The sequence below is a fragment of the Aedes aegypti genome, chromosome 2 (genome assembly GCF_002204515.2).
Source record: "Aedes aegypti strain LVP_AGWG chromosome 2, AaegL5.0 Primary Assembly, whole genome shotgun sequence".
Lineage (NCBI taxonomy): Eukaryota > Metazoa > Arthropoda > Insecta > Diptera > Culicidae > Aedes > Aedes aegypti.
Window position 1 is genome coordinate 245,291,309 of NC_035108.1, and position 24,645 is coordinate 245,315,953.

The window sequence follows — 24,645 nt, forward strand, 5'->3', positions numbered from 1 at the left end:
CTAATTACACAATTGCTTTGATTGCAAGACTAATTTCATGTTATTTTTTTCAAGTGGGAATTTATTGGTTTAAAACCCCTTTTGCTGCTTACTTATAACCTTTTCGCCTCTGTTGTGGGCCGGCTACTTGAGCTTGTTGTTATTTTTTCTCCGTCTCATGGAGCTCTTTATTGATTTAATAAACCGGAAAAAGACACCAACTTTCACAACTCCCTCCGCACATGCCCTACATTCGTATGACAAAAAAAAAACCGAACGACTGCGACGGCACGTTTCTACGTAGAAAAAGGTCGACCTTTATGTGCACCCTCAAGTTGTATGTGTGCTCCACTCGTGTGAGTGTTTGCCAAGCCCGTTCTCCACAAAAGTTTTTTTCCGTGAACCATTTCCCTTGAAATTGGAAACGTGTCGTTTGTGGGGAAAATTCCCATAAGAAAATGGTCTTATCTTCTTGTCTTCCTATTTCCCGCAGTTGTCAACAGTGTCCCGGATTGGACGGATAAACCCAGGAGGCGCCTCCAAAAGGCTGCTATGCTGGAAATGTGACACATGATCCGTTCATTGAAGAAATCGGAAACAAGTGGCTTTGGAGTGATCCACCTTGGAGGTAGGAATAGGAGGTTTCGATGTATTGTTTTCATTCTAAAGGTATTCTAGTCCCCACATTCCTGTTAAGGTGAAGATGCATCAAAGCCAAACCTCAAAATTTCAAAAGCACAAATCTAGAGGACCAGACAGCGGTTTGAGCTGAAAAATCAATCGATTAGTCAAACGTGGTGGTGACCAATCGATTAAGTTTTCAGCTTAAACCGCTGTTTAATTCTTTAGATTTGTGCTTTTGCAAATTTGAGTTTTGGCTTCGGTGCGTGAAGATGTTAAGTAACTGTTAATAAAAGAAACTCTTCTTTCTCAGTATAAGAAGTAATGCTCGGAAGATGTAGAATATGAAGGAATGTAACAGCTGAACGCGCAAATTCTACAAGAAAGTCGTCGCATCCCGAACGGTTTCGTGCATAAATTTGGATGCATCCTAACGGATGAGCGTAAGGCGATAGAAAGGTGTAAGCAGCACTAAGATGCACATCTGAATGGCGAGTCGGTTGAATGTCAAGGATGCATAGTTATATTGGTGCATCAGATGAAAGCAATGTGTCGAATAACACGTTAGATGATGCTAAGGATGCTATTAAAATCAAATAGCTTAAGAACTATAAAGCGAACAGAAAAGATAATACTGAAGCGGAACTTTTTAAGATGAATCCGAATAAGTTAACTAAGATCGGTTTGGAATCATGATTTGGGATACAGAACAGCAACAGGAGGAGTTGAAAGAAAGAGTAATATGCCCAAGTTATAAAAAAGTGACAAGCTGTGTTTTCCTACATATCTTCCACCGTCTATAGCCACAAGCAAATTTGTAGAGAATTAACAACGTAGGAAATTCTACAACGGGTCAAATCTTTCTAACTGGAGGGTAAGTGAGGAGTAAACCCATAGCGATCACCAGGCAATCCGCTATACCATTGGTCGACGGAGCTGCGCAGTAACGCCGGGAAGCACGACTATCGTACAGCAGTGGAAGACGAAGGCCTTCAACAATGACGTTTTTTTCGAAGCACTTCATGTAGACAGCGATATCCCGGATCTCGATGCGGTGGAGCTGACAAGGACGATGGTCAGTGCGTGTGACATAACAATGCCGAGAAAACGCAAGCCACCAAACAACCGGCGTCCCGTATACTGGTGGAATGAGGTACTCTGCACTCTTCATGCTGTTTGTCTTAAAGCCAGGAAACGATATCAGAGAACGAGAAACAAGGAAGTCCAAGAAGAGCGGAGAATTGTGTTCCAGCTAGCCAGAGCGGCTTTCAAACGTGAGAATAAGCTGAGCACACACTCAATCATGATTTGCTTTTTCGGTAATTTTTAATACTGGGTACGAATTGTAAATCATAAAAAATACCGAACTTTCAGCTTTTTGATTGAAAACTTCTGATGTTCAGTAATAATTTTTACTTTTTACTGAATTACGGTAGCTGTCAGACCCAATTTTGCAACATTACCGAACAGACCGAAAAGTCAGTAAAAACAATTACCGACTATTCAGTAGTTGATATTTTTTACTGACTTGTCGTCAAAATCAAATCAAAACAAACTGATGCGCATGCGGGAAAGTGTCAAATGAGAATCTCCTGCTGTTAAATCGTCCGGCGCCGGGAGACACGGCTATGGCATCCATAAACTTTTCCTGCATCTATTTTGCGCTTTCTCGTGGTAAGTAGTCGAAATTTAGTGAGAAACTCAACCATTTTAAGCAAACCAAAAAGGCTCAGGACGATTTAACTGCTTACGTTGGTAAATTCGGTTGGTTTCCATACAAGAGGTAAATTCATCTGCATCATTGAGTTTGCCTCTTGTATGCAAACCAACCAAATTATGATTTTGTCACACATTTTTCGATTACTTCCACTGAGATATGAGCATACCGTAGATGTTTATTTGCACGAAAAATGCATGTCGATGTCCATGTTCATGTCGATTGGGTTTTAATTTGTATTGATTTCTGAAAAAACAGTATCCGGAGAAGCAAAGCATGGGAAACTGGAAAGCCAGTAAAAACGCTCTACAATTTTACTGACTAAGTCAGTAATTTCCATCAATCAAAACATATTTTGGTTTACTGGGTTTTTTCGGTAAGCGTAAAAATTACCGAAAAAAACCGTAGTTCCAAAACCCAGTAAAATTTTACTGGGGTCGGTAATCTGAATTGGCTGTGCAAGTCTAGCTGATTTAATGAGCTGTGCCGAGAAGCTGATGCTAATCCATGGGGGACGCCTACCGAGTGATAATGGCGAAAATCAAGGGTCCGTCGATGCCGATCAAAACGTTTATTCCAAAAGCATGACCCTATAATGTGGCTTGCCACACCATATGGCAATGAATTGGTAGGAAATGCCAAATCTCGCCAGATCTCCAACGACGAGCATATAACAGCGGGGAAAGCGCTGAAGCTGAACAAGGCCTCGGGTCCGGACGGAATCCTTAACGTGGCACTTGAAGCAGCGGTCCTTGCGTATCCAGATATGGTTAGGAAAGTTATGTAGAAATGCCTGGATGAAGGTCAATTTCCAGAAATATTGAAAATTCAGAAACTAGCGGATCCAGGATCATCCTATATGTTTACTGGATACACTCGGTAAACTTTTGGAACGGGTATCCTCAACAGAGTGATGAAATGCACAGAAAGCGGAAACGGACTATCAGGAAGCCAGTTTTTATTCCGGGAAGGAAGGTCGGACGGTGCTGGAGAGGACCGAAAAAGCATTGAAACAAAAGAGTAGAGGGGATCGTTACTGTGCCGTGGTCACGATAGATGTGAAGAATGCGTTTAACAGCGCCAGCTGGGAGGCCATTGCCAGAACATATTGTCTTTGACTACCCGAGGTTCAACATGGTACGAAATACGACGGTGACTGCTTTTGATGAGAACTTCAGCGTCGAAGATGTGGTACACGAAATTATAAGTGATCCCGATTTTTTGGTATATGATGATCAACATGGTGGTGCAAATAATGTATGCCTTACAGCGCAACTAGAGAGCAAAACAGCGAAATGAGACGCAGAGAGCAGCACTTCACGTCGGGTCGTCAGGGTGCGGATAAACCGGAAGCCAACCTACCACCGGAATCATCGGACCGACCTCAGCACTCGACAAGTCAGTTTGTTGATGTGAGGAGACCATCGCACGGTCAGAGTAGGCTTGATCCTCCGTCGGGGGCTAGACCGAGTAGAACAACCGTAACGTAGTATCGGTTATATGTCGTCGAGGCGCCTGCTAACCGGAAGTTTCCATCCAACCGGAATTGCAACACCGATCCCGACACCACCATCGATTCGAAGTAGGCTAGATCATCCACTGGGGACTAGCTAAGTAGATCGCGCAACAGCACCTGCAAATGGTCGTTGGCACGCCTGTGAACAGGAAGTTCCCTTCTACCGGAATTGTAGGACCGACCTCGGCAACTGCCCGGCCAGATTCGGAGTAGGCTAAGTTCACCGTCGGTCGGGGACTAGCTGAGTAGATCGCGGAACACCACTGACAGATGATCGTCGGGCGTCTATGAACCGGAAGCTTCCTACCACCGGAATCGCAGGACCGACCTCGGCATTTGCCTGGATATCATTGGTTCGTAAATAAATCTTCGTCGAAGTAGGATAGATCCACCGTCGGGGTCTATTCTGAGTAGTACGAGCAAATCACTGATCTCGGCATTCAACCGTTCCGCCCGTAGAGCATGACGAGCAGAGTAATGGAGTCAAGCGCATCAACAAACACAGTAGCATCTATCGAAAAAAGTCTCACATAGCCCAGACTTGTGGCCGGCCCCAAAACCGAGAAATAAGGTTGGCAAAGAGAGTCTCGTCATCGGCAAACTGTAAGACCTAGTCGCGCAGTTCATTGCTCCGTGTGACGAGGCTTAGGTGGTGTATTGAGAAGGCAGACTGGGACGGTTTCGCCAACTCCCTGACGGTCACAAGGTGCTTACCCCCACCGAATGGTGTGCACTGATACGTGAGGCCGCACATCGCAATATCTCTATACCAGGCAGTAGAGGCAGTCGCAAGACCGTTTCTCAGAGGGAGTACCGATGTCCACGATCTCTCGAAGGCTAGTAAGAAGGACAATAACAATATAGACAATCAACCGAGTTGGAGTGGCATGAACGGATCCACCCACAGCAACACCCATGACGGTGCCGCTACGGGTCGGAGACGTTTTTCTCAGAGTTCAATCGTTTATTAGACAAGGCCTCGTCGCACGATTTGCAAGTAGATGTAGTCTCCCTCGATTTGTCCAAGGCCTACGATATGACATAGCGGCCTCCAATCTTAGATACATTCAAGAAATGGAACGTCCAGGGGCACATGTTTAACCACGTGGAAAACTTTCTACCGAACAGATCTTCAAGGTTTGGAATGCAGGCACGACTTCATCCTCGAAAACGCTAGAAAATGGCATCCTACAAGGGTCTGTCATCTCGGTGACGCTTTTTCTCATTGCGATGAAAATCGTCTTTGAAATCAAGAAGTTGTAGAATCGTTAATTGTTGGGCGGATAGCGTAAGCTTTGTGATTTCCCCGAGAAGTCTATGCTCATGCACGATTGCTTTAAGGTGAAGCGGCGTGTAACTCAAAGAATCATTAGAATCATCATTGATGTAATAGTAGTAGTGTCGCCTTTCCATGTATATTTTCAAAACAAACAAACAAAAATATAACATTTGTGTTAAGCATATTTTTATGTAAACACATGGGAAATTTAGTAGATTGACGAGTATTGGAAATCAAAATCAACTCTACAATCGTACTATCAAAAGAAAACATTACAATTTAATGAAGGGCAACGGAATTTCTCTGTTTTTAATTGGATTTATCGCATATTTTTGTTATGCATCGGTACGGTTTATGTTTGCAAGGGATGACGGTGTTGCCAGGTGATTGGTGACAGATTTTTCTAGCAATTGTTATATTCTTGTTTTCGGAACATTTGCTGCATATTATAAAAACTTATAATTTTGCAAATAGTTTTCCATCACAAGATCACTGATTTAATAAAATTTTAATGATTTTTGTGATCAATTCACATTAAGTGCTATGATTTTACAGATAGCAACTCTGACATCACTGCGCTCAACGATCGCGATGATTGTGCACACACGATAGACGCGTCCCGACGCACCCCGACGCATCGCACTGTGGAGCTTTTCAATTATTTTGGGTGGTCCAAATTGATAAACTCTTGGTATGATTTTATGCTTCGTAGAGATGGTTTTTGTAATTTGAAAGAATCGAAAAACAAACAACGTATGAATTTCAAGTTTCTATGCTTTGCCCAACCTTTCCGCACCGAAAATTAATACAACAGAAAAAAAGTTGGATATTTTAGACTATAAACACAGGCATGTCTCAGTGTGCGGTGGCGGCGTCGATTCGCAGCAAGTGAAAACCACCGCCATAATAGTTTTGAGTGTTGCGGTTGATAAAACTTTATAAATATTTGATTCCCGTTTGAAATGTGTTCCTTTAAGGAAAGTGAATGAAAGATTTTTTAGTGGAAGTGTAGTGAACGCAATATGAAATCCAAAACACAAATGTTTGCAGCAGAATTACATTGGAAAAGGTAAGCACCTTCTATTTACAAGTGTAGTTGTGTGAGGCAATGAAATGCGGCATAAAATCGGAGATTTTTTTTTTTTTGAGAATATAAATCTCATGTATATTGTCGCTAAATTGATAATGCTGTATCTGAAAGTGTTGATTAAATATTGAAATACCACCTGAAGCATTTTTCTTCGCATAAAGTATCCATTAAATCAGGTGATAAGCAGTTATATTTCATCGATGTTGCAAATACCAATACTATCATAACAATATGTTAATGATTTTGGAAGAAGCCATTTTGTGATGACGCACCAAAAGGCCTTAACCATCACCACCGGTCGAGTCCCCCCATCATTAGCATCGGCGAACAGGCAGTCAAAACAGTGCATGAGACGAAACTGCTCGGCGTGACTACCGATAACAAACTCACGTTTGTTAAGCACGCTAAGCACGTTAAGCAGTTAAGAAGTTAAGAATTCTCCAGACCCTATGTGGTCTTTCATCTGAGGCCTCCTGTTGTACTTTGACTAAGGTTGCTAGGGCATTAATTGTCCCAAGCATGCTATATGGTTCGGAACTCTGGAATAGAGGGGACTTATGGTGTGTCTAGAGGTGCCGTAAACCACTGCGGCCGGCTACCCGGCCAATGTTGCAGGCTTGTTAGCTCGCTAACGGGGTACAGGCTGTCATCTTCTCAGATTCCGCGAGCTGTCTCTCCCCTATTGAGCATGGGCGGTCTATTCCTCCCTGAGTAATAGAAGTACAACGGTTCACGAACATAACCTTTGTCTGGCTGCCATTTCATTTCTTAGTAATAGACCACCAATATCAATGAAACCTATAATAAATTATATTTGTTTGTCTGATGTAAGCTTTCTGAAGGTTTTGTAAATGTTAATAACAAGAAAAAAAAATGATAGAAACCGGACCTAAAAACCTGTGAAAAATATTCAATTTTTTCCAACTTCCTTCAGAATTCATAAATTCGTCCTTTCGATAAATTCATCCAAAGTTGCTATTTTCGCATTCGTATATCGTGTGGAAAGTGCAATCATACTCTATGCCCTGGGAAGTCAAGGAAATTTCCTTTACGAAAAGATCCTGAACTGACCGGGAATCGAACCCAGCTACCTTCAGCATGGGTTTGTAGCCGCGGACTCTAACCACTCGTCTGAGAAAGGCTTCATCTTATATAATATTTCAGATAAATGAAACGTGACCGTAGTGCCTCAAAAAGAAGCCGTTACAAGTATACTTTTGGAAGAATAAAACCCAACAAACGCACGTGGGCTTTTCGTATGGTTTCGAAATAAATAAACCTAATACTGACACATCGACGATGGAATCACGTGCCTGAAACGTATTTCACTTCACTTTTCCACCCTTTGCTGAGATGGACAAAAACTTTTACGATTCCCTTGAGGTTTCAGTGGCGTTCGGAGTAAAATATGGCCACCATCACCACACAGAGATAATCGAAAATGAATCGCTTCTCGTCGTCGCAATCTTCAACGAATGGCTTCGTTGTGTTTTGGAGCTGATGTAGAAGCAATTTTCGTGGTCCTAGAGCTCTTCCGTAGCTATCCGTTTAAACTTTCAACTTTTATCGCTTTATCATCCGTCTAAAACTATCCAAACGACAACCATTACGCCCCCAAATTACTGCATCGCATGAAACTCTGAACCACGCCAGATTGACTCTTATCAGGTATCGAGCAACAATGTATCCCGTTAAAAGGCTCACCCTCAGCCAATCAACCATATTCGGTATCGTTTTTTATTTCGAGTGGCGTCTCTATCACCGCGACCCCATCAATCATCATTACTAGGCGTAGTCTTCAATGGAATCAGACCCCCATCCAAAAATCTCTTCACGGCGTTATTAATATTTGCATAAATACCTGTTTATTCGGTGTCAATATAATATCACTCGGATTACTTAGCTTCGGGGCCAATACGACAAACAGCGGCCGAAGCCCTTCCCTACGTTAGGAGCTTTGCCATCGTCGCGGCTTGACTAAGGCATTGTTGAAAGGGGTAACTTTGATAACGCAGATAACTTTGATAGTACGGTTGACACACAAGCCTTGACGGAACAATTAACGATGAAAAACGTAACTCGCGTGTATCGAAGCCTTACAAAGTGTTTCAGAAATGTTTCGAATTTTCCGGTTCTTGTTTCAAGGTTATGGAATTACTCTTTTTTTGTTAAATTGATTTGGAGAATGAAAAACTTCAAGATAAAAAGCAGAAATAAGTATTCAGATTTTCATCTGAAAAAAGCTACCACAGTACCCCCGTTTTACGGTGCGCATAGAAGGGTGGTGGCACGGATCTTGTTTGGCTGGGAAAAGTGCGACCAAAGGCTTACATAGTATCCCTATCAAGGCACTCACTTTGCCGGAGGCGTGTTGCACCTGAGCTAGAAAGGTACACCTATATTGAATGCGATTATCTAATATTGCTGGTCGATTGTATCGGCTTATTTCATTTTCCTTTCTTCCAGGGATTATTTACAACCTGTTTGATTTTTTGGTAAACAATTGTGGGTCGAAGCCAATTGGCTTTGCAGAACGCATGAGTGATGTTTGTGGCATCGGAGTTAAATGCTATTATGTGCCATTTGTGTAAATTCTCAATGCAAAATGAAAGCAAAAATAGAAGCTTATCACTTATTCTGGAAGCATTGTGAGTATATGGAGTTAATGTAATTTGTGGAAATAAAATAGTTAATAAGCGTTGCATAAATTATGCAGTCTATGTTATTTAGACAGTCATGCAATAACATTTTATGAAATTTATACATATTTTGGAATGTAAATTATTTCGCGATATTCAAAAACCCCCTAAAACAATCTTTTAGCTATGGAATGATGAACAAAGAAAACCTATCAAAACATTTTTTTTGTTAGATTTTTGGTCACCTGAATTGTCAAAAAAAGCATTGCACAGTTACAATGCTAAGTGTGTACCTAGAAAACAATTCATTCCCAGCTACATTCGATAACTTTGATCGATTTGCCAATATCTTTGCTCTCAGGATGGCAAATTAGTATTGCTTGGGATCCGAGTAAATAATCCTTTCTCCGAATCACTTATTATGCACCGAGGAGCTTCGGCAGATGTTTTATGCACCATGATATGTCTTCGATCGACCAAACGACTGCCAGAATGTGCTTCAACATAACGCAAGAATGCTCCTGGTTATCCCAACCAAACAATCATCACTGAGAGGTATACACTACCGTGCCCAAGTTTGGGGTCACTCCCTGAAAAACATTTAAAAGTCCATATATTTGTGATCACCCGTCGGGTTGGTATTATCTTGGTCAATTCGGAAGACAATGTTTACTGAATTTTCAATTGAACTTGCCACATATAAAAATAGAACTGAAGACTAAGGCCAATATTCTCAGCATTGTATCGTTCAAAACTTAAAAACAATGTGGCATTAGAACCTTTTGAATAAGGGCAGAGTTTCAACAAGCTGTGTAATCATAGAGATTTGGACAAAACACCTTTGTATGTTTTTTAGAAAGTGACCTCAAACTTTTTCCCGGGAGTGTACGTACCTACTGCTGACTCTGACTCTTATTGCAAATTTGCCGCACGGCTGAAACTCACTTTCACACAGCATCTGGTGGCGTATTTGCTGCTGCTGCTGCCTCTGCTTTGAGTGCAATTTATGATCCGTAAACTTTCACAGAGTCATTCGATATTGCTGTCGGAATTAATATACGGAATTATGGCAGGGTCGGTCGCCTCGCCAGCATTTGCAGCAGCAGATCCCAGTCAGACATTCATTTCCGAACCATGATGATGATGATGATTGCAGTCGAGCAGTCGTTTTATGACATCGAGTAAAGCTCGTGTAGGACGATAAACGGACTTTGAGTGGCGAGCGAATACCATGAATCAGGATTAAACATACAGACCAGAGACGAAGAAATAAAGTGTAAGCACTGAGGTGACATTATATCGCAATTGACCTACTTTAGGAACTCTTTCCGTATTGGGTTGTCCATTTATACACATTAAAGAAAGCTGTGCAGTACATTAACTCACATTTCCAAAAAAATCTGGAAATCAATAAGCGTGGACAGATTTAGTAAGGTATTATGAAAAAATACGAAGTCAATGTACCCGGGCAAAGTTAGGTAACAAAAATATAACAAGTTGTGTTATCCGATAACAAGCATTTGATAACATAGTTTATTTTCATTTTGGTTGAATAAGCAAGCAACATAACAAACGTGATAACAGACAAATTATACTACAGATATCATATAAATATGTCATAGTGTTATCATTTGAAACACATTGATAACAAGTTTTGTTATCCAGCCAATTTCCCTCATTGATAACTCATTATGTTATCAATTAGCTATAAAGATCGAATAATGATAACAAACATTTGACGTCATTCACCCATCGATGGCATCCTCGATCGGACAGCGCCAATTTCGTTGATAACAAGAGTCTTAGTATTGATAACAAAAAATAACTAAATGAAATCATGCTATACATCTTGTTATCACTATGTTGTGCGGTTGTTATTCGACTTTGCTCGGGTATTCTTCCATAAGAAAATCCGAAAGATATTCCAGGTTCCTAAATCTTTTTGATTACTTACCTTATGATCAACGAGAATAAGATGATTAGATATTTGCCATTGTTAATCCACTTAATCTGCTTTACCATGAAATGTTTAGTTCATTTCACTAAGAGAAAAAAATCAGAGCACTATATTCACATAACATATAAAGTCAAATTCATACAATCGCCCTAATTCATAAAAAAAATTATGGAAATGATGCAATTTTTATTTAATTTGTCTTACACGCTATTTAGCCAGGGTATACGTAATTTCCGTTACCAATGATAATGTTGCAGCTTGCTACTTCGCACGCAAGAATATTAGTAAGTACACCTCGCAACCCCCGAGTGGCGATGCCTGCTCCCAAATAGACCACGTGCTATTTTTTTAGTTTCTTTATTAATATAATTCCAAACTAGAGGGTCTTGTTTCCCGGATTCGAAAAAATCCCGGGATTCGGGATATTATTTTCAAAAATCCCGGGATTTCCCGGGATCCCGGGACAAAAATCAAAGGCTTCCAAAACGACTATAGAACGGCCGGATCTGGTATTTAAGCTATGTTTCATTTTAAAGAGCGGGTTCATAATAACCGAATCTTTTTACAAAGGTTAAGCTGAATTATAATAGACAAAAACAATGCTGTCTTAGATTTCGTTCAATCATATTTCAGTTATCTACAGTTTAAGTCAATGGTTATTTATTCTAGTTAATTTGAAACGAAAATTAATTGTGATGTAAAATGTATAGGTATAAGTGATACCAACCAATCTCAAATTTTACCATATCTTTTAAAATCTTCTCATATAATTATGCAACTCCCTTACATTGTTATGTGATATGGAATCTTCATGCTACTAAATTATTGGAATGACAGGCATGTAAGTCCTGAAAAAGTGTGAGGTACAACGGGCAAACTAAAACTGTTATGGGAAGATAAAATGGCATCGATAAAATTTCAATATTATGAAAGAAACAAGCATTACAGCATTTGTTGCAAATGGAATGCACTGTAGAGAACCCTGCTATAGTTTATTGAAAATTACGTTACTAACATACCAGAAAAAATAACAAGTTCAAGCATAAGTGGCCGTAAACCTTAATAAAAACGCTTACTGAGTAAGCTGCAATTACTAAAATACATTATTAACAGTCACCAGGAAAGCATTCTGCTTCCCAGTGAACCACGTATCGTATAAGAATGTGCATCCAAAATCACATATTCGTACGTCAGAAATCAGAATCGCACAAGATGCCAAATTAAGCGGTATCAATGTTAACACAAGCTGTACATAAATCCCCAATACGATTCATAAACGACAATCTGTGTTGACAATAAAACATTTCGTAAATGTGCAACATAGAATCGCGTTATGTTGTATAAACTGACAGATCATATATCAATCCAGAAAGCATCGTATGAAATCTTAAAAACTTAGCAAAAATTGCCACCCAAATTCGGTATCTGCTGACGATGGGCCTCAAAGAACATCATAGCAAGTGTCGCTGTACATGAAACATGTATTAATATTGGCAAATAATCGCACAGCTGATATGTAGCCCTTGGTGGTACAGTGGTAAAGTATCCGATTCCTAATCCAAAGGTCCTGCGTTTGAGACTTGCTGGGAACTTTTTTTATTTTCATCCAAATTTTGTGGCATCGTATATCTGATCGCAGAAAGTCTGACAAAGTCGTGCCAAGTACGCATATAGCCTCCATTTTGGTAGGTATATAGGCTTTTCATGCATTCTATACGATTGAATTGATTCATATAGAATGATGTATAATAAAAGTCATACCAACCAAAATGTTGACTGGGTTGCCATTTACCATTATTTGAAAATAATAAAACAATATTTCCTTGTTTAACATGCTATTTCGGGAAATCCCGGGATTTTCGAAAATATCCCGGGATTCGGGATTTTTTAAATCCCGGGATTTCCCGGGATTTTTGTCCCGGGATTCCCGGGACAAGACCCTCTATTCCAAACATTACATTCATCAACACCTAGATAGTTCTGTGTTGTTAAAATGGGCGACATTTCTCAGGTATCAACAACTCCAGCAGTGAATGTCAACTCCATATAAACAAAATCTAAACAATTCTAACAGTGAATGTCAAAGAGCAGGACAGTTAAATGAGCGTGATGAAAGAGGGACAGAGAAGAAGAATATCTCGTGACGTCATCATGCACTCTTCTATTATCTCGTTGTAGCTGAAATTCGGGTAGGGTTATCCAGCGTCACGAGTTCCAGAGCTAACAGAACGTTGCGTTTTAATATCCAACGCTTGTCGACGATCAGTTGGGAAGAATCCACACCTCTGGAGATGTTTACAGCCTGTGGGACCCTATCCACGAAGCTGTGACAACCAGGGTCGAAAATAATCATGCTCACTATGGACCTATGCACGGGTTCACTATTTGACGTTTTAGCGGTGCCGTGTTATTTATGTGACCATGGCAACCAGTGAATTCGGCACCGCTCAAACGTCAAATTGGTGAACACGTGCATCGGTCCATGGACCAATGCAGGAGTTCACCAATTTGACGTTTGAGCGGTGTCGAAATCACTCGTTGCCATGGTCACGTAAATAACACGGCACCGCTCAAAACTCAAAAAAATAAGCTCAAGCATTGGTCCATACTCAATTCACTGACATTTATGCCACTCGTTTGTCGTTGGTGGTTTTGGTCATCAGAAGCAGAAGAGTGTCAGTTTAAAAAAAAATTAAAAAGGTTCATGGTGGTTCATGGTAATTAAAAAAATATAGTGAGCATGGAATCGATAATATAGACGCGTCTTTAGTGTGCTTCGTCCAAAAATCTACGGTCCCAAAGCGGAATGCAATAAAGTCAAGCTGGCTCGAACAAAACCCCATGTTTTCGTTCCCGATTAGTTGGTTGAGTATCAACACGTTGAAATGAAACTGACAATCTTGTGGCAAGCGCTTTGCCAATCTTTGTTGTGTTGTCAAGATGAGGTTAAAAACAAATAAAAATCTAGGAAGATTCTGCTCATCGAATGTGAATATAGGAATGAATAGATTGAGTATTTTCGTCCCTGGTGACAACAACTGCGCGGGAAATGATTGGCACTAGACAACGACGAAGGCGAAACGACTGATTCAATAAAGAGCGCCTGAGAGTAACAGACATAAAGAATGTCGCCAGAAGCCGTATGCTTGTGGCCGGTACCCGACAGAACAGAGAGCGGTACAGGGCAGCGAGAGCCTTAGAAAAGCGAGTCCACCCCTCAAGAAAAGCCAGCACGAAGAAAGTGTGGTAGCTGAAGCTCAAGATAGCATGAACTGGAATGATATGCAGAGATTTTATGCAATGGTAAATAGTGCGCCAGTGCTCGCAGTATCTAATGGTCGATAAAAGAATTTGGATAGTTTCATACGCCCAATCTACAAGAAAGGACACAGTCTGTAGTTTGCCAAATACAGAAGTAGAACTTCCCAGAAGCTCCCACGAAGGCAGCCAATATTGTTCCACCCTATATCAGGACAACGGAATTGCCGTTAGCCACCACCAGGGCTGCGCTAAACCACACGTAAGGGCGACCATGGAGGTGGCGACTTGGGTGGCCATGATGAGGTGGATTACATCATGGACGAGGATGGCTCAACGGCCATAGGTTCGGGGTCAACGATCACCAGAACGACACTTCATAAGCCTGGTGATCTTTGAAGACAACAGTCGTGCTCTATAGTAGTATAAAAAGTTCGGAGAAGTTTCATAAAAGTTCACGTAGTGAAAAACGAAACCAATTAGCAAGAAGTTTGAAAGAAAGGAACAAGGAATTGAGAGAAAAACTGAACATCCAGATAAATTTCGGTCCCCAAATAATTCCGAGCCTAGCCCAATCATACCGCGTCTTAATTCTACCATTTAGCATCCTCGATATGTCCACAGGACCTCGTGGTTTTTATTTTGAAACCCCATTGCGGTTTCCACTTCAATCGCTAGTCTAAATGCGTTGACCCCACTCACCAGTAGTGTGTCTGTAAAGACCTGCTCCTCACAGAACAATCGAGTGCGCGTAGAAACCCAGGTTTTCCAGTGATTCCACGGATATCTAAAGCCTCAAGTACATACTCGAGGGACGCACGGGACAGGCAGGAGGTACACGAGATGCTGCAGCCGAAGAAGTAGAGAGGTGAAGGAAGAATCGTCTGCCCCTGTCCAAGAGAGAAGAAGTTTGAGCTGTCGACGAAGGAACGCTGGAGAAGGCGCTGCAGTGCGCCCTGAGCAATAGAAGATAGAATAAGGTACACAAGGAAAGATCAGAAGAAAGAGGAACAGGAAGTAGGACTTCAAGGAATAAAGTGGAAGTAAAAGAGGAGACCAGGAGCCACGAGCATAGCGTCGACCCTGAGGCTTGGAGACGGGGTCTCATCCTAGGCTGGGAATAACACGGCCTGAAAGTTACAATAAAATCCTTGAGTTTAACGTGCAGACTCACCATCTGTTTATTGATTTCAAGGCGGCGTACGATTCAGCGAAAAGAAATGAGCTGTGGCAGATACTGTCCGAGCATGGTTTTCCAGTGAAACTAATAAGGCGTTTACGTGCTACGCTGTATGGTTCGAAATGAAGTATTAGGATTGCAGACGAGGTGTCAACCTCGTTTGTGACGTTGGACAGATTGAAGCAGAGAGATGCACTTTCGAATTTACTGTTCAACATTGCACTGTATGGTGCTATTAGGAGATCTGACGTGCAGAGAAATGACACTATCATCACACGGTCACACATGTTCCTTGGCTTTGCGGACGATATCGGCCTTATTGAAATCGAGCTCAGGTCAGTGGAGGATGCCTCCATGCCTCTAAAGAGGAAGACAGCGAGGATAGGCCTGACCTGGGAGGGAGGCACCGATACTATACACGAAATATAAGACAACGTTATTTTGAACTGCAAGATAACTCCAGCTTGCCAACAACAATCAAGGCAGGCTTCCAGAAAATCGGTTGTTTTCTTTTGTTGTGCACATTCGATCTTTCCTGACAAACATGAAAAAAGGGCCACAGTTTTCTATGCACTAAATATTCATTTTCATTGGAAAAAGTAGAACGATGCGTTTTTCAATGCTTTATGTTCAATCAGATTAAATGGTGCTCACGTGACATTACTTGAGTTATGTGCATGAATTGATTTTCATTCGATTTTTATCACTTTTGAAGAAATACGAAAATGTGCTTTAATCAGTTACGCGCTGTTTTCATGTTAGTCCAATGTTTGAGATCTGGGCTCACAGTGACAGTTCGTGACAGCGGAATCTCGGCTCACTATGACGTACATAAATTTTGTATTGGTTTCTCCCTCCCAGGGCCTGATCATTAATTCTACCAAAATAAAGTACATGGATGGAGGTGGAGATAGAGGCAGGTTTGGTGGTGTAGGTGCTGAGGTAGTGTTTGACGGGGATGTGTTAGAAGTTGTTGAGGAATTTTGTTTACCTTGGAACACTTGTGACATGTGACAAAGACGTTTCCCGCGAAGTGAGAAGACGTGTAGCGTCTGCAAATAGGCCCTTTTTCGGACTACGTAACCACCCAGACAACCATAAATCGCAAAAAAGTTCACGTAATATTCATGCAAATCACTCAATCCCGCGAAACACGTAAAATCGTCAGATTGATGAGTTTTTTCGCATAAAACGCTTTGTTTTTGATTTCATTTGTACATTTTGTTTAATCCCGTACACTCGTACAAAGTAAGTCGAATCAATCCGTAACAACTGTCAAATCAACATGTTTTATCACAAGTTAAGCCGCATAAGATCACAGGTTAGTTCAGTAGAAAATCTATACACTCGCACTGTATGCTATCATTCATCACAAAATATATGCACGTATATCGCCTTCAGTTTTGTACGTAGAAGGCCTTTTCGCGACATCTTATAAGTGAAATGTTGCACATACAAAGCCTCCAGGTGATTTCGTTATACGTACATTTTGGTTGTCTGGGCAGCTTAGGTTCCGCAACTTACAAGCGGAAACAAAATTCGTCCTGTTTAAAATATTGATTCTTACGGTGGCTCTCTACCGGCGTCGGATTGTTGCGTTAAGTGAAGCTTATAGTGGATTTTGGCTGCTCAATCATGGATGAAGGATCCATTGGTGAGCTTGTTTCATGCTTTTATTTCAAATCTGTAAAATTTGTATGACTTCACTTTTAATAGTTAAGTGGTTGGACGTAAATATGATTTTTCAACAAACTATAAATGGTTCGTCACTGTGAGTGTCGGTATAAACTCTTGTTTATAAATTATTTATGTTTTACATATTTTTTCAAAACACCCCTTTCCTTATACCTTTGTTTTTGTAATTGAAGAAGTACTTTGAATGGTTCAAGAATATGAGTGTAGATTTGCAAAATTTTCACTTCATTCAACAAATTTTGAATAGTTTGTCGACATAAAAATATGTAGTGGTACTTGGTAGTTGATACCAAAGTCGGCAACAATATGGTAGACAGTTTTCCAAAATTTTAAACGACTCGCCGAAGATAATTTGTATTCGTTTATTACTACGGCTTGTGCGTTAAATTTTCCCTGTTGGGATACAATAATGCGTTTGATACATTCAAAAAAAGAAAAATTGTCGGATTGTTCCATAATGAAAAGTAATCGTATATCAGTCCCTCTATAGATTTCCACACCATGTAACTCAAAAATTAATCATATGTTGGACGTCTTTATATTTTTCTCGGAAAGGTATCAGAGTGAAAGCAATTTGAGGAAGTATCATTGAAGTTCAAATATGTTTCAATCATCTGATATCTTTCCAATATGCCTCCATACGCAGTTTGTAGACTTCACAGTCCATTTTCTCAAAGTCTACTTTTTACAGATGGGACTGACCTGCGTTTCACTGTAATGGTAGCCTTAGATAACCTTTTTATGGCGATGAGAACAAAACTGCTGAAAATACACAAGTTCACCTAAATAATAATATACGGTTTATGGCTTCCATTACAGCTTCCTATCTTACGAAGAAAGTTAATCTACTCCCAAAAAGATAGGGTAATTTGTCCATTTTTGTTGTATTCCGTATTATTGCAGCATAGGAATCAAATCCTCATTTTTTTTCTATCTTTATTAACGAGATTTTTAGCCCTGGGCTAGTTCATCTCGGGACCAACGGCTTTACTTCCCTTCCGAAGGAAGTCGTCACTGAAATTTTTTGTGACTATCTCGGGGATGGGACTCGATCCCAAGTCCTCGGCGTGAGAGGCGTGTGTTCTAACCACTACACCAGGTCCGTCCCCTAAATCCTCATTATTAATTGGAAACTCCATATGGATATTAGTGATGATGATAAAAGCTTTTGATAATCCTAAGCTGAAACAGATGAATGCTTTCAAAATTAAACGATTTTGATCGTTGGAATGTTTTGAATGATGCATCAAGAATAACCTAGAATTCACCCGGTACGAATTTCATAAGAATGAATTTTGAGGTTTAGAAACAACTACATGCAGCAGGTAAAGGGAGCCGGATCCTATTCTTGACACTTTTGATTAACTTCGACAGTATGTTTTTTTTTTTTAAGATACAAGTAGTGATGTTCCGCCACAATATGCGTCATACTGAAACGCTTCTTATTGCGTAGTTTTAGACAGTTAGGCCGAGAAAAATCCCCCATGCCAAAGTGAATCATGTAAGTGTCCAATTAGGTCTACACACTATCAGTTAATGATAGATGGAATTACATGGTGCACGTCGAATTTTGAAGAAATTGTCAATATTTATGAGAACAAGCATAAACCGCAATAAAAATTGTTTTATATATATTTTAGACCCTCTGGGTCAATTTTCAACTATTTTCCCCGCTTAAATCAAAAAGAGCAACTCAATTCGCAAGTCATTTTGATAAATAGGACTTCCTTAGCCGAGTGGTAAGAGTCCGCGGCTACAAAGCAAAGCCCTGCTGAAGGTGTCTGGGTTCGATTCCCGGTCAGTCCAAGATCTTTTCGTAATGGAAATTTCCTTGACTTCCCTGGGCTTAAAGTATCATTGTACTTACCACACGATATACTAATGCGAAAATGCCAATTTTGGCAAAGAAAGCTCTCAGTTAATAACTGTGGAAGTGCTCATAGAACACTAAGCTGAGAAGTAGGCCTATCTTAGTAAGGACTAGAGTGTCCATTTCCCGACCATTTTGCTCATCTCGGGATTCGGGACAAAAATCTAAGCTTGTCCAGGGAAATTCCGGCATTTATCAAATTTTCCATAAATCTATCATTTGGGTTGAAATGTAAGTACAAATTAAACAAATCAATGAAATAATCAGATAATGTAACTTTCCAAGATAATATGTTAGTTATTGAAAATCAAATTTCAGATAAGACTTCATTATTTTGATGAAGTAACCTAAAAAAAATCAAACCTTAGCTTGACTAATTACGGGTTTGCTATGGATTTTCTTTAAATTCGCTATAATACTTATGAATTGAAGTATGGTGAAAACTTAAGTCATAATTTTAAAATGCCAAACATTTCTAAAGTCATAAAAACTTTAAAACAAAAGAATCGATAAACATCATTGAAGGTATTGTAGATTATGCTAGAGGTTATTACTGAAAATTATTGACTGAAATTTTTTGTATACTTTCAAATTTGCTATCTCAGCATAGGCTTATAAAAACGGCTAATGTTGAAAAGAAAAGCATTAAAACTTTGCAACTAGTCAAATAAAATATGTATTCCTTACAAAATCTTTTGTCTTTTTATGACATAATTACTCGTTTATTTTCTTTTTCATGATGGAGGAAAAATGTCATTGAATCATTACATAGAAATTTAGTTGTTTTCATCAATTTTTACGTTCATTTCGGGCATCCCGAGATTCCCGGGATGTCATAACTAAAATCCAGGGAAACGGGAAATCCAGAAATTCGTCAAATCCAGGGATTTTTCAAATGTATAGGAAAACTATTTTCAAATAAATGAGCTCATAAGCTAAATTTTTTCCCGTTTTCCATTGGCAAGCGATTGATGAAACTATGCAGCGAGCATATTTAACCAAAAGTTTCTTTGACTTAGTATCCAGTCAAATGAAAACGCCGGGGTCCAAAATGTATTGGGGTGTACAAAATATTAAAAAACAGTGCTTTATAATTCAGATACTTTTTCACGAATTTTGGACTGAATACTACCGTGTGAGCATTTCTATTTCACAGAGGAAGCTTCTTACTACACTTTGGCATATTCATTGACTTGGTTACGCTGAACTCTTTACTATGGGAAGTTCAGCCCGAAGCTGGTTCACCCCCGTAATTGGTTACGCTGTGTAAATAATAAATTTTCTGTGTATTTTCTCTTATTTGCAACAATATTTAAAAAAAAATGTTATAACAGTCTGTACGGCATGAGTCGATGACGGTGAATCAATAAATAAACAACAAATCATGAAAAAAATGTGTGAACATCGATACACAAGCCAGAAATTTGTTAGAAAACTATTCGCATTAGTGAAAGTTTGTGGAAAATCTATTGACAAAAGAATTGAATTGTAAGCTATACCTAAGTCTACAAATTTATTCATTATTTAGCGACTAGTGGTCTCAGATGAAAAACACAATATTCGCAATGTCTAACTACGACGGAAAAGGAGACGAAACTGACAAAACGAAAACAAATCAGCAGAATCGAATGATATAAAGTATCAATTAACATAATTTCAATGCTCGAACATTGTATGACATTGATTTTTTTGCTTTGCCGCAATAATAGGACAAAGAAAGAGCTTCAGATAGGTATGTGTTAAAAAAATGTAACTTTGAAATTTACTTCACTATACTCCAAATAAATCAACATTTTCATTGCTAAATACAACAATATTTAGGTTTTGGACTCTTAAATTGAACGGATGACCTAGTCGGGATAAAACAAATGCCAAATCTGGTAGTGGTAGGGTAACGGTCGTATTTTGGACCCCCTAAGGAAGTGATTTTACATTTTTGTCCCAATTAATTAATTGCAAAGCGTAACCAAGTCAGAGAACATACAAAAATGTAGAGAAAAACTTCCTCTACGAGCTAAAAATGCCCATACGGTCATGTAGGATCCAAAAGACGTCGAAAATAATTGAATTGTGATGCAATGTTTTTCATTATTTTAGACACACCAATGCATTTTGGACCCTCAAAGTATATATTTTGGACCCCCGGCATTTTTTTTATCGTTTGGCGACAAAGTCCACGGCACTGGTTGTATAATATGCTTGCTCATAGTCTAATCAATCGATTGACAATGGAAAAGCGAAGAAATTCTACGCTTTTAGTTCAGAAATTAGAAAAAAGTTTTTGTTTACATTTGTAAAATTTCTGACGTCTTCAATTTCTGTGTGTAACGTGTTGTAACGGTTGCATGGATGAACCGATTAAATTAAATTAATTTCAGATAAAATAAACACATTTTCCATGCACTTGATGCAAGTTGCAGAATGGTCCTATCTTTCCAAATGGCATGCGGATTGTATTGGTCTTTCGATTTAAACTGGAAAATTTGCAGGAAAATGGCCCAGGGGGTCCAAAATATATAGAGGTCCAAAATATATTGGTTACCCTAGTTGTTGGATTTTCAGCAAGAGCGCTTGATTAGAATGAGTTACCATAAATCTAAAAAGAAAGATCATAGATTGCAATGCGACAATCGAATACGCGCAATGCATTAAATCTTCGCTGCTGTTCAAAAACGAAATGAACAGCTTTTCCCTTAGGGATGGTACACAAATTATGTCACGCTAAATTCAAACTTTTTCGAACGCCTCCCCCCTCCGAAGTCCTCCGAAAATTTTGTAAGGCTTGTTACGCTTGGCTTGACCCCCCCCCCCTTGGAGCGTGACGTAATTTGTGCATGACCCCTTAGTCTTAGTCGAGATGCAAATCTGCTCAGCAATCCACTGCCCATGGTAGATTAAAGCAAGGAATGCAAATGGCAAGAGCATCGGCGTCATGACAACACTCCGTACGAGGTTACACAAATCTAATCAATAATCTCTGCAGATGAAACAATAAACAACCATCCATCAACGGCCAAAAGCATGGCTGCTGCAGTTGAACATTCACAGCTCGGTACAACAGTTGGACCTTGCCACCTTCAACCTCTCACTCTAAACTAAACTAATACATACAAACACGAACGCATCGATAAATCACCGCCGACAGAGTCATGATTGACTATAAAATTCATATCAAAATCTCATCATTAGCATCGTTGCCCGCGGTCTCTTCTACGGCATACTGGTTGGTTTACTAGTTGTCGGCAATATCAGCGAAGTGGATAGGGGAAGTGGTGGTAAAATGAACAGGGGTGATAAAATGAACACCTTGCCTTTTATCGAGAAAAAATAACAAATTTCTATAATGTTTTATCACGCACGGACGATTTAAAACATAAACATAAAGAGTGTTCGAGTTGATACGTAGGTCAATTGAAGTGAAAATATCAACGAAAACTAAGATTAAAGAAAACCACAATTTAAAATTAGAACTGACGTAACTTTCAGCTAGGAAGGTTTGAGGTTTTCCAGTGTGGTGAATATCGTTATGACATGAGGTCAAATCTGATACCTTGAGAATTCTCTTTGAATGGGTTACAATCATTAATGGATATACTTTCGGTAAGGCAATCAAAATTTTCAGAAATATTTGTTTCGCTCACGTTTTTTGCACGATGTTCATTTAACCACCAACAGCTGTTCATATAATATATGCAGGTAAAATGGACATTTACATCGCTTTTTGCTAGCGACAAAAATATGTGAAAATTTAGCTATTTTAGTCTGAATTCGTGTTGCTGTTATAGATAACTTCCCTGTTTTTGATGTTGTGGGATAGAACTACACAAATTTCTCGTTTTTCTATCAGAAACAAGATGATTTCCTTAAGGTGTTCATTTTACCACCCCTTTCCCTACACACTGTAACTCTAGACATCGTACCATATCTCCGCAGCACCAGATTGACGGTGGTTTTAGAGCAATGTATCATTTTGCTCTGATCGTTGTACAACGATGCATATGGGGGCACATACAAATATGCTTTGATAGCTTCGATAGAACATTGAGCGTTGGAGCCAAGGGTACACTGAAATCACCATTTACGTAAATTTCTTTCAAGTTCCTACTTAAATGGAATTTGAGTGCATATGAGTTTATGCGGCATTAGTGAAGTTTAAACAAATGAATGTTTTGTAAAAGCGGAACATCATTAGGCAAACTTGGAAGGCCCCAAATCAGAGGTACCATGCCCACACAGTTACGGATCACCCACAGTTACGGATCACTTTGGCGTTCAACATCGGATAACTCGCTCAAAACATAAACGTTGACGTAAAACATATTTTAACATACAACCGCTAAATAACGGTGTATTTTACAAATGTTCGCACAGCTATCATTATATGGTCGTTTTCTGTAAGAAGTTCAGAAGCTTCGCAGTTACTTATCTTCTCTAGTACCCCTTTCAATCCTTACACACAGGTGGTAAAATTCAAATGTTATAGCATTAAACAAGCTCGTTCGCTTCGATTTAGTATGAATTCATCTTTGTAAAATATTGTTCTTGATTGATGATTCTAAATACCGAATATTAGCACTTCTAACTAGTGATCCATAATATGGACCATGAAATGATTGTTAACCACGGTTATGGATCACTTCCAAAGAATGTAGATTTCTGCCATTTTGAGCATTGGATTCAGCTTTTTCAGACAATAGCACTAAGGATAAAACTAAAAAACAGCAAAGTTTGTAAATTTATTTTTTAGCAGATAAAAATGGGTGGAAAACTTGGTGTGGAGCTAAAGCAGTTCATGTCTCAGTTACTACAATGCAGTATCACAAAAAAGGGCATTTTACTCTTGTTTCCCGCTCTAACACTGTTTTTTTTTTTGCAGTAATTTGTGACACATAGTTAACTATCGCCAATTCATGCAATACAGATACATTGAGTTGAAAATCTATAATATGAAAATTGATCCATAATATGGTTTTAAGAAACCGATACAATTTTTAATTTGTATGCAATCCTATGTAAATATTACACTCAAAACAGTTTACTAACCGAAGTTCCAATTTGAAACGATTCAATTCGTGCTTTTAAATTACAATTTTATGTTTTCCATGTCGTTTTCTTGAATTTTATAGGTTGGACCGCACACTATTTGATCCATAACTGTGGAGTCATGGTATGTATCGCCATGACATCGTAAAAAATAGCTACATGATTGGATTAACTAGATTTGTGTCAAGCTATTTATGCAGCGGCTCAGTGCTAAAATTGTGGACTTATGAAAAAGAAATAGGATAGAAGTACCAATCATCGCTACAGTACCGGCAATAGTAAGAAGAGAACTAAAAGCGAATTATATAATTGTTTCACTAGAATATAACAGCAAATATTGGCAGGAGTGATAAATCTATTTGTCTCTGATGATAATGAGCCTTAATAAGAATATTCGTGCATTAAAAACATTTCGAAAAATTGCATCACGCACATGTATCCTTCTTAGCGTTTTGCTAAGGGGCACACGCACCGGAATTTATTTATTCGTCCAGTAAAACTACTTCAACCATGCAATGGTTGTTGCCTAGTAAGAACAAATGAACAAATTTAGATGATGAGCAATCAAAGTTGTATATAATTTTATATCCACTATGGCGATAATTGGTACAAAAGTGTATGAGAGCCCAGTTATGGCGATACTCTGGAGATGATTTGTTTACATTTTTTGTCCGGTGAAATAAAATAAGTAAAGCTATTTTATGGGTGATTTCCATGACGAGACGGTTCGGTAAGGAATTATCTTCCAGTTTTGTGCTCATTTGCTAGGATTCCTCATTCATACGATCGAAAACGTCCGCA

General features: G+C 39.3%; 1 protein-coding gene across 2 annotated transcripts in view; it reads right to left on the minus strand.

Moving 5' to 3' along the window:
- The window catches only part of LOC5575449 (E3 ubiquitin-protein ligase TRIM9), a 540,877-nt gene that overhangs the window by 203,066 nt on the left and 313,166 nt on the right, over window positions 1-24,645 (minus strand). The window lies entirely within an intron of this gene.